Here is a 15,535-nt window from a genome sequence, read left to right as displayed (position 1 = left end):
AGCATGAAGGAAAACATCAACAATAAGTGTGATGTACTTTCTATTTGAATGGATTTTTCAAAATGTCTACCATTAAAATATCACTCAAAATTGGAGCACTTTTCCATTATCAAAATATTTTAAAATATGATAATTAGTATTAGGAGTTAGCTAAATAACCCAAATCAGGTTGCCATACTCAATTTGTGTTTATACAATAAAATATTCCTCAAAAATTTCTGAATATATCTAATTCAAATAAACTGCTAGAAACACCATCTAAAAATACAGATGTCAATCACAGATGTTTTATTTTTCCATAAAATATTCAAAAAAAGGTACACGTGTTGAGTCAGTAAAATGTCTTTCAAACAAATATCTACTGGGAGTTTTTGTAACAGTCTTTCTATAAACAGAGCATGCTTTGGAAAGTAATCATTTTAGTATATTAATCAGTAAAGTGTCTGTGACATTTTGACGAGATTTAATTTGGAGTGTAATATGCATAATATCAGCAAGATTCCCCCAGACACACAGAAAAATATAGCAAATCAAATTCCCCTTTTAACCAAATGTATTGGAAAATAGTAGAGCATCAATATGTAACCTCCCTTGAAACCCAAGGTGAATATTTAAAAAACTAAAAGGGAAACATGAGGAAAACCATTGTGAAGACAGAAGCATCTTAGCATGATCATTCTATGAAAAACTGAACTAAAGACAAAACATAGGTTCCAAAGATTCCTATGAAATCCTGGAGGGTTGCCTTTTACATACTATCAGTCATTGGCATTTGCCCTCTCATCATTGTCTGGTCTGTATTCCACAATGGAGCAGTGGCCATTCTTTGAAACACTCAACCCACCAAAATAACCCAATGCCTTATGTTTTTACTGTGTTACCATCAGTTTTCAAAGATGATATTTAACTATGTTAAGGGTCAAACTAAGCAGACAAAAAACGCCTGGCAGTTTTGTTGAAAATAATTGGAATGGAAAAAGATAGAGATGGAAATGAACCAAGTATTCAAAACTGATAAGGCTAAATGGGAAACACAATAAAAATCATAGAGAACAAAAAAAGTAAATGCGCTCTTTTAATATGTGAGGCATAAAAAGGTTGCTTGTGAATTATTTAAAGATAAAGTTGAGAAGGTTAAAACATGACAAACCTGATATACAGGGAACATAATCACCGACTTTTTATTCAATTGAGAAAAATAAAGAATTCTGTGATTAACTTTTCTTTTTGTCATAAGACTATACACCCACACCCACATACACACATATACACATACATATTATATGTATATGTGTGTATATATATAGTATATGTGTGTACACACATTCATCTTTGCCCAAATTTTATTAACCGTTGATTTTACTTGAAAGAGCAGAATTCTTTATATATCCTGGCAATTTAATAAACTATTGAATTTTTTAAATCTACAGTGATATCAAAATATTTTGGTAATGTAATTCCTTTTAAAATGGAAACCTCACTCCTCCTCAGCTGGAACTTGAACCCAGCCACACCTCAGATTGGACTTGAACCCACAATCCCTGACTTAGGAAGGGACTCGAACCCACTGTCTTTTAATTAAAACTGCTCACCTGGTGTCAGGACTTACTGAAGCTCAAGTTCTTTTGTCTCAGCACAAAAAGAATTCAGTGTGAGACAAAGTGATAAGCAAAGAGTGAATTTATTAGCATAGGAAGCTTGTAAGAGATACAAGCAGGCAGACAAGGGAGCAAAGCCCTGAGAACAAAGAGAGCTACATTTGTATAATTAAACAAAAAGTGGGGAGGGGAGAAGACCACCTTCTTCCTCCCTCTTAGGTAGACGTCAGGGCTTATGTTCCCCCTTTAACTCTATATAGTCGAATAGGGACTGTTATGGCACTATTTAAATCATATGTGTATTAGTAAAAGGTGGTAGCATATACTAAAATATGGTAATTCATCTGAAGTTTCAGCATAATGGACCCTTTCACATAGTTTCTTTCCCCTTTTACCTATTATCCTGTTTTGGCTACATGCAAGAATGCAATTTTTCTTAGGGTCTGTTATCTTATAGACCTGCCAAGGCCAAATGCAGTTCTTGTATCTATTTTTCTGCAGTACTAGGCTAAGTAAATGTGTTTAGTTTCAGAGTATTCTGATTGTTGCTTAGCTGCCAGATGTTCTGGGCATTTTCTGGTTGGTGTCTAGCTTATGGTCATCTCCTGAAGTCCCTCTATATCTATCTCCCCCTCGTGGGGTTTCTAGCTGTGTCACTATCTTATTCTATCTCTATCAAAATCATCTTTCTATTAAGAAATTACTATATAAATATAAAAAATGTCCCATTAAAAATATTTTAATGCATTTATTTCCATCAGGATATCAATTGCAATTAGATAACAGTATTATTGACTGAATAGTATAGATTGAGCAAAAAGTGTTCAATCATTTCTTTTGCCATCACAGGTAACTTTAAACATAATGTTATATTTTGAAGCCAGACAAAAGTGGGTGAGGCAATATTTACTTGATTTCTCACAATTGAAACAATATGAATTCTTGAGCCCAGCACTAGTTTGAATGATACTGGGGGCCACCTTTCAAAGTTTTGATTATAGTTTGAAGGAGCCATCTCCATGCTGGAGTTAGGTTCTAGGCAAAGGAACTGCATATTATTCATTATGTATTTATTCTGAGACCTTTAGCTGTACAATAAATAGAACTTTTATTCATTGAAACATAAATTCAGTTTTGCCATTTTGGCCACTATTGCTTAATCGTGGTCCAAATAATCAGTCATATACCAATCATTAATAATATTTAATACCTGTTATGGACTGAATTATGTCCCTCCAAAATGTGTATGCAGGAGCCCTAACCCTCAATGTGATTGTATTTGTAAATAGGACCTTTAAAAATTTCAATACAGTTAAATGAAGTCATAGGATGTCCTTAGAAGAAGAGGGAGAAACACTAGGGACGTGAGTACTCAGTGAGAACATGGCATCTTCAAGCTAAGGAGAGAGGCCTTAGGAGAAACCAAATCTGCTGACATCTTGATCTTAAACTTTCAGCCTCTAGAACTGTGAGAAAATTAATTTCTGTTGTTTAAACCTCCTAGTCTGTGGTATTTTGTATGGCAGCCCTAGCAAACTAATGCAATAATACCTACAGGTACATTTATCTTGATTAATTGATTTAATCTTCAGTGCATTCATATTAATGGATGTACTAAAATTAATCACAGATAAAATTATCTATTATATAGATAAGTAAAACAAGACAGAAATGTTAAGTAAATCCCCCCAGTGCATGCTGGTAGTAAACGACTTACGTAGTACTTGAATACAAATGCTTGGACTCCAGGACGCTTGAGATTACCATTTCACTATGACTTTTCTTTGGAGCTGGCAATCTAGCTATCTATGTATATTTCAATTAATCTAATATCCATTCATTCATCTATCCATTCATCAACCTACCTATTCACCTACATTTTTAATCTGAATATTCAAAGCATTCTATATTTCATTTTGGAATTTTTGGGTATTTAAACTGCATGCCATGTATAAATAGGTAAAATTCAATAATGCAATTTTTGAGAAAGAACTATGACATAAATAAATTCTTTTTTTATTTGAATTTTATTTTATTTATTTTTATACAGCAGGTTCTTGTTAGTTATCTATTTTATACATATTAGTGTATATATGTCAATCCCAATCTCCCAATTCATCCCACCACCACCACCCCCCTCACTTTCCCCCCTTGGTGTCCATACGTTTGTTCTCTACATCTGTGTCTCTATTTCTGCCTTGCAAACCAGTTCATCTGTACCTTTTTTCTAGATTCCACATGTATGCGTTAATATATGATATTTGTTTTTCTCTTTCTGACTTACTTCACTCTGTATGACAGTCTCTGGGTCCATCCATGTCTCTACAAATGACCCAATTTCATTCCTTCTTATGGCTGAGTAATATTCCATTGTATATATGTACCACATCTTCTTTATCCATTCATCTATCGATGGGCATTTAGGTTGCTTCCATGACCTGGCTATTGTGAATAGTGCTGCAATGAACATTGGGGTGCATGTGTGACATAAATAAATTCTTATTTAAAAAATCAGTTGAAATCTTTTATCCTTATGTGGTGCTTTTGGGTTATGCATAATTATGGCACAATCAGAAATTCATATTTTTGAAGCATATTAATTGAAAAACCCTGCAAATAGTCATGCAACTAGAAATAGGAATTGTGTTCTCAGTGGTTCAAGGGATGTGAAACCCTGAAAGATAGTTACCCTGATGAATGTTTACATAATCATTCACAGTTACCATCCCTGTGGATTTAACTCCTGACGCATTTTGAAAATTATTTTCAAGTTCTTTTGGATGACCAACGCTCCAAATATTCTGTCATTGCCTACACTTGTGTCATTCTGTATTGAAACTTGATGAAAACCAATTATCTAGACAAGTTGGTACCTGTTCAATAACTTTTCGTTGATTCCTTATAACAGATGTCATCTTTTGATCATATTTAAATGTGTCTCTTCAAAATAACCATTTTAAGATTCAATCTATGTATATTTCCAATATTCAATTAGAATATTAGGATATCGTTAATAGATTGCAAAATAGTTAGTGCAAAGGGAAATTTGTATAAGATCATCTAACCCTTGTCATGGTTCTGAGCATTTTAAAGCATGATTGAATTTAAATAAAACATTAGTAAATTTTGATTTAGATATGTAAATTGACTTAGCTCTAAAACAGTCTATATAATAAAATGCATAGATTCTACATTTTACAAATATTCACACAATATGTAAATTATAACTGGCCTATTTAAGCTTAAGTGAACCCAGAAAATATATTGAAATAGAAATACTTCCAATTTTTTCTGTTATAAGAACCAAAAGATCATATTTTGACATATTCTTTAGAAAAATAAGGTGAAAGGAGTTTTCTCCCTAGGATAATAAAATAATGTTTATACATCGAACTCAGTAAATGTAAGAAGTTAGGCCTGATAAGTTCGGGGTGAACAAAAAAGTGATATCCAAAAAAGTAATCGTGACAATAGGCAGATATCTATAATTTTTTTTTTTTTTTTTTTTGCGGTACGCGGGCCTCCCACTGTTGTGGCCTCTCCCGTTGCGGAGCACAGGCTCCGGACGCGCAGGCTCAGTGGCCATGGCTCACGGGCCTAGCCGCTCCGCGGCATGTGGGATCTTCCCGGGCCGGGGCACGAACCTGTGTCCCCTGCATTGGCAGGCGGACTCTCAACCACTGCACCACCAGGGAAGCCCTTTATCTATAATTTTAACTGAAGCTCTAAATACTATAAGAGAGTCGCTGAAGTTCTTTAAGATGTAACAGAAATGAAGGCCATGAAATTAAGTTGGAGTAAATATTTTTTCAAATGTGGTCACATATAGAGTCCATCCAATTAACAGAGGCAGTAATTTAGGTAGATACTCAAGCTCCAAGAGTCAAAGTGAAGACCTATAATCTGGTAATTGAGTCCTGCAAAATGGTTCTGTACCCTAGATCATCAGAAAGATAGTAGATGACTTCGGTTTTCCAAAATTAGAAACAAGCTGAAAATCTGGTAAGCTTGGTGTCAGAAGAAATAAAAGGCTCAAGTAGGTGACAGCAATGAGGGAACAGAAATTCAAGATCTTCTGTCATTAAGACAACACAACAACCATTAGAAATACCAGTGTGAGCCTACTGTGAGTCCAGGACATGTTGACCCTCTGGGCACATGTATACTTTCTGTAACCCCATTTTCTCTAGCCTTTGCCAATTCTATCATTCTATCATGCTTATATTAAAAATATTAAGAAAAATGTCACTAGCTCACGCCCTTGTATGCATAATTCAAGACTTGAGCCCACTGGAAAAACCCTCTTTTTCTCAGCCCACATTTTCAGGTTACATGTATTTTCTAACATGTTCACTTTCTTGTTTGCAAACACCTCTTCACGTTTCTTGCTCTCTGCTCCTGGAAAAATTTCATAAAAGCAATACTTCCCAGTTGCATCTGCTGCTGCCCTTTCCTGGTGTACCCATTTCTGCAAATCTTGTAAGTCCAAGTGGTGCTGAAATTCTCCTTTATCCCCCTTGTGTCATAGTTTTTCACTCTTACAAGCTACAACCTATTTCTTTCTTCTCTTAATTCAAGAGTAACACTTTTGCTCTTTCTTCAAGTCTTACTCTCTACCATGTAAGAGGTTATATGAGTACCTTTTAACTTTTATTTTTTAATTCTAACATCATTTCAGATATACAGAAAGTTGCAAGAATAAATACAAAAATTCTCGTATAGTCTTCACCCAGATTCTTCCCTCATCTCTCTCTCTCTCTCTGTTTCTCATGAGAATAAGTTACTGATATTATGTCCCTTTCTCTGTAAATATTTCATTGAATATAGCACACTTAACAACACTAGGAAATTAACACTGATACAGCATTATTCTCTAATTTGAAGACATTATTCAGATTTTGACAATTTTCCCAATAATGCAATTTATATGACAGAAAATGCCGAAAATCCTGGATCATGCCTTGCATTCAGTTGTCACGTCTCTTGAGTCTCTTTTATTTTGGGAGGTTAACTTTTTGTTTTTAATTTTATTTTTTAGAGAACAGTAATTTTGCATAAAATGCATCTCTCTTTGGAATTTCTGATATGTCCAGGTTATAGATGTTTTTATTTGTCAGGAACACCACAGAAGCAATATCGTGCTATTCTCAATGTCTTATGTCAGTTAGCATATGTTATTGAAATGTTTCATGATTCATTATGTTAACTTGATCACTTTATGAAGTTGTTCCTGTCAATTTTTTTCACTATCTTGTAAGGAGTTATATTGAGATCGTATAAATATTTTGTGACACCTCAAAATATCACTCACTTCTTTTAGTATCCATTGATGAGTCTTGCTTCAATTAATGTTGATAGTTGTTAAATGGTGATTTTTTGGGTCTCTTCATTCCTTTCTTATTTATTACTTGAGTCTCTACTATAAGAAAGGGCTTTCCATATAAATATAGATATATAAACTATTAAATATGGCATAATAGTAAGTTAATTCATTTAAGAAGCTATAATGCTTTACTATCATTTAATTCGATGCTGAATTGCATCATATTTAGCCATGGGAGTTCCTCAAGTTGGCTTCTGTGTCCTTTTTGTGTGTCTCAATTTTGAGTACTTACTTTCAGAAACAAGATCATCCAAGTTCATCTTGTACTGTTCCTGCTCCAGCCTGGAATCAGACATTTCTCCAAATAATTCTAGTTCCTATTAGTGGAGAGAGAGTATTTAGAAACCAGGATCTGGCTCTGGGTTTGTGATTGTTACTTGATTGCCTTGTCTTCTAGCACCTCTCAGACAACAGAACGAGAAGTAAGATCTCATGAACTTCAGCAAATCCAATTATAAATTGGATTTTCTTTGTCACTCTTCCATATCAACCACTTTTCCTTGGGCACCTTTTACTTCTTTATTTCTATTCTCTTCTTAATATTCCTGCTTTTCTTTAAGACCCTTTAAAAGTTTCCATTCCAGTTTTTTCTTCCTTGACATATTATCTTCATTCCTGATACAGGTAAGATAAAACAGAGCCTAAATACCCAGGTATATTTGCAAAAGCTTAGAACATGAAGAAATTATATGATTTCTTCATGAATGATAGGGGATGGATTTAAACCCAGGCATGATGACCCACAGTTAAGCATTTTCTCAGTCTGCTTTAAGAAAAACATTTCAAAACCCAGTCACTCCTATGAGTTTAATAACAAAAAGATGTTGGAGTCCTAAATCCCAGTGCTTGTGAATGTGGCCTTATTTATAAATAGGGTCCTTGAAGATGATCAAGTTAAGACGAGTTCAATAGGGGGAGTTCTAATCCTATATGATTGCATCCTGAAAATAAGGAGGGGTTTTGGACGTGGAGACAGACATACACACACACACAGACACACACAGACACACACACACACACACACATACCTCCATATGAATATGAAGGCAGAGGCCAGGTTGATGCACATACAAGCCAGGAAACACCAAAGAGTGCATGCAAATCACCAGAAACAGATTCTCCCTCACAGGCCTCAGTAGGAACTAAACCTGCAGACACCTTGATCTTGGACTTCTACTCTCCAGAACTGTGAAACAATATCTTTCTGTTGTTTAAGCCACACAGTTTTTGATGCTTTGTTATGGCAGCCCAGCAAATTAATAGAATCACAAAAGTAAGGTGTTATTAAATTTCTACATTATGCTATATTTCTATATAGATCATAAATAGTGTTAAATTTTTCTCTTCCTATTTAACTCATTTGTGAAAGTTAAAAAAAAAAAAGTTGTGTAATTCATTATGTACTTAATGGTCCAGACATTTAAAATACCAAACATTAATACCATGTATTAGAATAAAAGCAAAGTACATCATAAACTAAATAAGAGATTAGAACAGTAGGTCATTATGAGAAATCAGAACATGTTGGACTTAGGTAAAAATAACAACCTCTGGGTTGAACAATTTATACTAAGTAAAGAAGAAGGATTTTAATGACATAATGTAAAAGCTTGTCTAATGGGAAAAACTTGGCAAGCAGAGGGTTTAGAGAGAAGTGCACACCTCAGTTATTTTGAAGGTAAGTGTTTCTAAAGTTATTCTAAAATTTAATTTGGTTTAATTAAGTGAAAGGACTCTTTTGGCTCTGTGTGCATACAGGTGGGAATCAGTGAAAGCTGTTTATTCTTTGGTTCTACACATAAAATTTTCATGGTGAGGTTACTTCTATATTTTAAAGAGGAACACTAAAAGTAGAAACTGCCATACTGTATAAAAGGGGAATAAAAATGTTCTTTAATTCCTAAGGGAATTGCTTTCCTATTCTTTTATTTTTTTTCCAGTTTCAATAAAATATAACACTTTTGGCTTCCAGGATTTAAATCAAAGTTTTTTATGTAGAAAATAAGAAATATTTTCTTAAATTCACTTATAAAAACTGACCTTTGTAAATTTATTTCAATCTTAGAAATCCTAGAGTGCCAATGAATTTGCTGAAAATCTACCAAGGAATGGATTCTGAAAAGATACGATATATTTATTAACTAAAATGCCTCTCAATATTATTCTTAGTCATTTCACCTTGGTGAAAATAAGTCTTAGAAAGATTTAATATTTTCATGACAAAATTAACCTAAAGTTATTAAGCCATTTTAGACCCCATGATTCCATGTCTTTCATTCCCTTACTTAAGACTAAACTCTTTTTTTTCTTAGTTACTTGCCAAATATATATTATTCCACTGTTATACAGCTCAAATTTCACTTCTTTTTTTAAGCTTTTCTGGTTACTTTTTCTCCCACCTCCCCAAACAGAGTTCAGTACTCAATCTGAGTGCTTATTTTATCCCTGCCAATACCTTATGTTTGTGTCATAACTATCTGCAAATATGTCTTTCTCCATTGATAAACACGTGTTATTTTAGGGTAAGAAATTTTATTCTGGTTATCTTTTTATTCTTATGATGTATCATAGTGCTGCATGATAGTCTACACAACGATGTTTACTAAGTGAATTAATAAAGTCATGTTTTCGTTACATATTAGCCAAAGGTCACAGGTCATTGTACATACCTCACCCATGAGTTTTGTTATTCCCTGTAGCTAGATGATTTGTACATCTTGGGTTTCCCAGGACAGTCCTGTGCTTTTTGTTTTTAATTAAGACATAGTTGATGTATAATATTACATAAGTTACAGGTGTACAACATAGTGATTCACAATTTTTAAAGGTTATACTCCATTTGTATTATTATAAAATATTGGCTATGTTCCCTGTGTTGTACAATACATCCTTGAGGCTTATTTTATATATAATAGTTTGTACCTCCTTAATCCCCTACCTCTGTCTTTTCCCTCACCCCCTTCCCTCTCCCCACTGGTAATCACTAGTTTGTTTCTCTATATCTGTACATTTCCTTTTTGTTATATTCACTAGTTCTACTTTTTTAGAATCTGCATACAAGTGATATCATACAGTATTTGGCTTTCTCTGTCTGACTTATTTCACTTAGCCTAATATCCTCCAAGTCCATTCATGTTGTTGCAAATGGCAAAATTTCATTCTTTTTTTATGGCTAAGTAGTATTCATTGTATACATATATACCACATCTTATCCATTTGTCTGTTGACACTTAGGTTGCTTCCATACCTTGGTGATTGTAAACAATGCTGCTATGAACACTGGGATGAATGTACCTTTTCAAGTTAGTGTTTTTGTATTTTTCAGATATATACCCAGAAGTGGAATTGCTGGGTCATGTGGTAGTTCTATTTTTAGTTTCTTGAGAAACTGCCATACTGTTTTTCACAGTGGCTACGCCAATTTACATTCCCACCACAATGTACAAGTGTTTTCTCCACATCCTTTCCAACATTTGTTATTTGTGGTCTTTTCGATGATTGCCATTCTGACAGGTGTGAGGTGATATCTCATTGTGGTTTTAATTTTCATTTCTCTGATTAGTAACAATGTGGAGCATCTTTTCATGTGCCTGTTGGCCATCTGTATGTTTTCTTTGAAAAAATGTCAATTCAGGACTTCTGCCCATTTTTTAATCGAGTTGACTGGGTTTTCTTGATGTTGACTTGTATGAGTTGTTCATATATTTTGGATATCAACCCTTCATTGGTCATATCATTAGCAAATATTTTCTCCCATTCAGTAGGTTGTCTTTTTTGTTTTGTTGATAATTTCCTTTGCAGGACAGTGCTGATTTATACCTATTATCCTGGCATCCTGTCTGGCTTAGGCTTTTTCCAGGTTTATCATTTTTAAAGGGATTATTAATAATTACTTTAAAGTAAATTGGATAGATTGGGTGGGCCTTCAGTTTGTCTTTCTGCTTTAAGCCATGGTTTTATCCAGTTTGAGCCACTCATAGTGTGTGAGACATATTGCAGTGAATCGTGTCCTCATGTTAACCGGTTATTATATCTGAAAGATGAGCAGCAATTACTCATTTCTCTCTTTCCATCTTCTTCTAAAGAAAACAACTGACACTTCCCTTTCAAGAACAACATGCTGATAAAATCTTGTGTACTCTAACAGAGGCAAGTTGGGAGAGCTAACTTTCTCTGCTATGTGGGGAGTAGGAAGTGTTGGGTGCTGTTGCTTCTGCTGGCCACGTAGTTTACAAATATGGTGCAGTTGGCTGTGCTGTGGCTTTCATATCCAGTGCTTGATCCTTTGAAAAGTCCGTGGATAGAAGTGACTTCTGATCAAGCTTGATGCAGTGGCTTAAACAATATTCTAGGTCTTGGTTTTTCTCTGATCTTATCTTGACTTTGTTTTCAGTGAGTAGGAACAACTACCCTCAGACTCTCTTTCTGGTAGCAAGATGGCAGTAGCTCCTAAATTTCTAGTTCAGGAGAAAAAAGAACTACCACTTATAAATTCTCCAAATTTTCTGACATTCATTCAATAGACAGGTTCTGAATTTTCACCATTCAATATTTGCTTGATTTGTCTCATGCATGCTCCTCTTCTGAAAGAACCCAAGGGCAAATTCCCATGGAGACTCTAAAACTGACCTCAAATAATATCTAGAAGGAGAATGGATATAAGATAGCAAATAAAACTGTCTGTGACTCTGAGACCCTGGAATGTACTAGGTGTTCTATAATTATTAGTTTTCCTCTTTTTGCCATAAGTAAGGCCAACTGTGTAGGTATGCTCCCCAAAATCTGCTTACAAAATCAGTTTTAATCTTTCTGAGGTCAAATTTTCAAAAGGGTTTAATTCAAGATCTAAATCCAGGCTTATCCTATGCACCAGATCTAGCATCTAGCTGCCCTTCTGGGTTTCCACAGGCATTATAACAATGCACTACTGTTCACATTTGGAAAAACAGTGTGGCTTTCTTACAAGCTCTTTGATCTTTATTAAAAAAAAAAAACTTTGGCATATTTCATCATCTATTAAATAAATATTACATTTTTATATGAGAATTTGTTAAAAGATTAGGGATAACTAGTTGGAAAAGAGGAGAAAAGAAAAAGAAAAATACTATATTATAAAGTAATATCTTATTTTACCCAAGAATGGCAGTTAAATACCTGAATAAAAAAAATGGAAGAAGCTTATTACCTATAGTGTTTTTGCTTTTCTGGAGACAGATTCAATTGAGAATGATAACCTCAGAAGGATGGTCTGCTGACCCCTAAGTCGAGGCCTGACTTCATTTAAAGTTAGAGAAAACAAGAGTTTGCTGGGAAATGATGGGAGAATGCTACTAGTTTTCTTTCCATAGTTTCCTTTTTATATACTTTTCTTTAATCTTTGGAGAGACATTTTACAGTTCTGCTGCCCGTAAAAGTGATGTTTGAATGTATTCTACAAAAGTTGCAAAGCTGGTAACTCATAAAATATTCCTGAGGTTGGCAAGTTTCACAAGATGAAAGGTTCACACAGCTCTAACAAGTAACTAAAAAGGAGACTGGTGTAGTGGGCACCAGCACAGCCGTTTAAAGTCCCATGTTGGATACTGGACTGCAGTTTGAATTCTTGTCATAGGCCCAAGAAGATAAATATTATCCCCAACATGCTTATCCTTCATTGGTGTGTTTAAGCTTAATTGACCTTACTACAAAATAGAAAATATGAATAAAACAACCCTGTTTTTTGTCCTTTTTTTTTCCTCAAAAGAAGATGAAACTTCTACAATGAAGAGGATTTTCACATTTATATTTAGCTCGTTTTGCTTAAGCTTGAAAAACACGTCTCTAGTTTCTGCCAGCACTTGTAACCAAGGAGAATGATTACCACATGCAGGTGTCACTGATTGGCTGGAATTGAAAGCTACAGATTGTCCTGGAGGCCTGAACTGATCTCTCTATCCCCTAATCTCCATTTACTTCTGCCAAATGCCATTACAGAGCAGTCAGATCTGTTTTGACCGACAGCATAGCTAACAAGTAGGATCGATGTCAACATATAATTGGTGTTTATGGGGGAAATATATATATATATATATATATATATATATATAATAGATGAACATTGTCTGAAAATTATATTTCTACAAGTATATATTTTAAAAGATTAGTTATAAACATATTTTAACCAACTAAATGGACCTGCTGTTGAGAATTCTGCTTTCTATTCTAAATTTCCCAAAATACTTTGCAGTGGTACCTTAAGTAAGGAAAGAGGACATATATACACATATATATATAAACAAACAACAACAACAGAAACTCACCTAATGAATAGACACTAAGATTTATGACATAAGGCTATAAAATACTTAAAAATAATTATAAGCCCTTGCAGATAATATATAAAAGCCTTATTCATTAAGTGGACTATATCCACTTTATTTATAGAACATACAGAAACTCTCTTAATATGTCTTCATATAATCTTTGAGATTAATTGAAGGTTTCAATTCCCTTTTGAAAATATACCAACTGAATAACTGTGGCTAATAAGTGCCTCTCTTTTGCTCCACACCTTCTGCCCTTCTTACTTTACCTAATGAAACCATTGCTAGATGTTGTGTGAGGCCTTAGGATGTCTTTTATGCAAAATGTGGAAAATAAATCAGTAAACTAACTTTCAAAGATGCATGCGTATGTTTTAACTTGAAATAAAATTTTTAAGGTATGCGTACATTTTTTGTTTGTATATGATTCCTACTTTAACCTACTTTTCAATTAACTTACCAAATAATTGTTCCAATCGAGTAAGATAAGATGGCTCTTAAACTATATACTATAGAAGTATTATGAATGCAGCATAAGATATAGAACTTTTAAAATATAATATAGTGATGGCACTGAAAATTATAATTTTATATTTTAAACATGTGTCTTCAATTCCTCTCATTCAGGATTCCTTTAACTTAGAAACTAAATATAAAGAAAATCTCAAGTGCAAATACTAGGAGGGCAGGGGAGATTAACCTTATATTTGCCAAATTTTTAGAGGCAGATTAAAACTTCTACCTATAACTCCCATTGCATCAAATGATACTGTCCTCTCCAGAATTTGATTAACAAAAATTCTACTGTTAAAAATGAATTCCATTGTTTTTGCAAATCCTTCTGTTATGAATGAAGAATAAACCCATCAGAGCTTCAAGTTGGTGAACAAATGAAAGTGCTGGGACAGGTGGGTGCCCAGAGGGTGTGGAAGGTCCACACCCCACCTCCCCATATCTTGCGCTATGCATTTCTATTTGTCTGTTCTTTAGTTGTATCCTTTATAATAAACTGGCAAATAGCTCTTCAGATGCTGCATACTTGGCAAGGCACGTCAGTTTGATGTGGGAGTTCCGAAAGAGACCTCAGCTCTCACTGTTAATAGACTCTGTGGCTCTGGTTTCCAGTCCATTGTGAATGGATGTCAGGAAATGTGTGTTAAAGACGCTGAAGTTGTCTTGTGTGGAACAGCCAAAAATATGGCTCCTTACTGTGTCAGAAACGTGCGTTTTAGAGCCAAGTTTTGATCAGATTTCAAGCTGGAAGATTCTTTGCGAGCAGCATTAACAGAGCAGCATCTCCAAATCCCCATGGGAATTACTGCAAAGAATCTTGCTGCAAAACATAAAATTAGCAGAGAAAAATGTAACAAATACACCCTGTAGTCAGAGCAGAGATGGAAAGCTGCTAAAGATGCTGGCTACTTTAATAATGAGATGGTACCAGTTGAGGTAAAGACAAGGACAGGAAAACAATGCAAGTCATGAGCCAGTTTGGTCCCAACGAGCCTGGAGCAGTTAAATAAACTTCCTCCAATTTTCAAGGACAAAGGGACCATCAGTGTAAGGAATGTACCAGAAGTATCTGATGCTTTCATAGCTAGTAAAGATGCTGCTAAAAAGCATAACATTACACTGACAAGAATTGTGAGCTATTTTGTATCTAGATGTGATCTCTCTGTCATAGATATTGGTTTTGTCCCTACCTCCAATGGGGCACTAAAGAAAAGAAGACTGAGTCCTAAGGATGTGGATTTGGTAGAGGTAAATGGAGCTTTTCCTCCCCAGTACTTGGCAGTTGAGAAGAGCTTGGATCTCGACCCAGGTATAACCAATTTAAATGGAAGAGCCATTACTGGGGATCAGCCATTGGGAGGATCTGGATCAAGCATTATTGCACACATGGTTCATGAATTAAGATGTGGAGGTGGAAAACGTGCAGGGGCATAAGCGTGCATTGGAGTTGGCCAAGTTATGACACTCATCATGCAGAGCCCAGCCTGAGAAGAGAAAGGAGCCCACCATGGCCCACAGTTACTTTACTTGGACAGGCCACATTAGAACAGGGGACCTTTAGAGAAGCTGCTAAAACTGGCTATGCCCTGCCACTGAAACAGTGATTGAGTGTGATCAAGGGTTGATGAGGTAAAGATGTATTTACCATGAGTTAAGAGCTCAGGCCAGAAATAAGTTTTCTCAAATTTGCACTAAATATGATGTATTTCTGAACTGAAGTTTAATTATAGAAGGCCTTA

At 34.7% G+C, this 15,535-nt stretch overlaps 1 pseudogene; it reads left to right on the top strand.

The window, feature by feature from the left end:
* The window catches only part of LOC101278491 (3-ketoacyl-CoA thiolase, mitochondrial-like), a 39,251-nt pseudogene extending 23,967 nt beyond the window's left edge, over positions 1 to 15,284 (top strand).
* Positions 15,285 to 15,535: the final 251 nt, after the last annotated feature.

The sequence above is a fragment of the Orcinus orca genome, chromosome 7, assembly GCF_937001465.1.
Source record: "Orcinus orca chromosome 7, mOrcOrc1.1, whole genome shotgun sequence".
Classification (NCBI taxonomy): domain Eukaryota; kingdom Metazoa; phylum Chordata; class Mammalia; order Artiodactyla; family Delphinidae; genus Orcinus; species Orcinus orca.
This window is presented reverse-complemented; position numbering and strand designations above follow the sequence as displayed.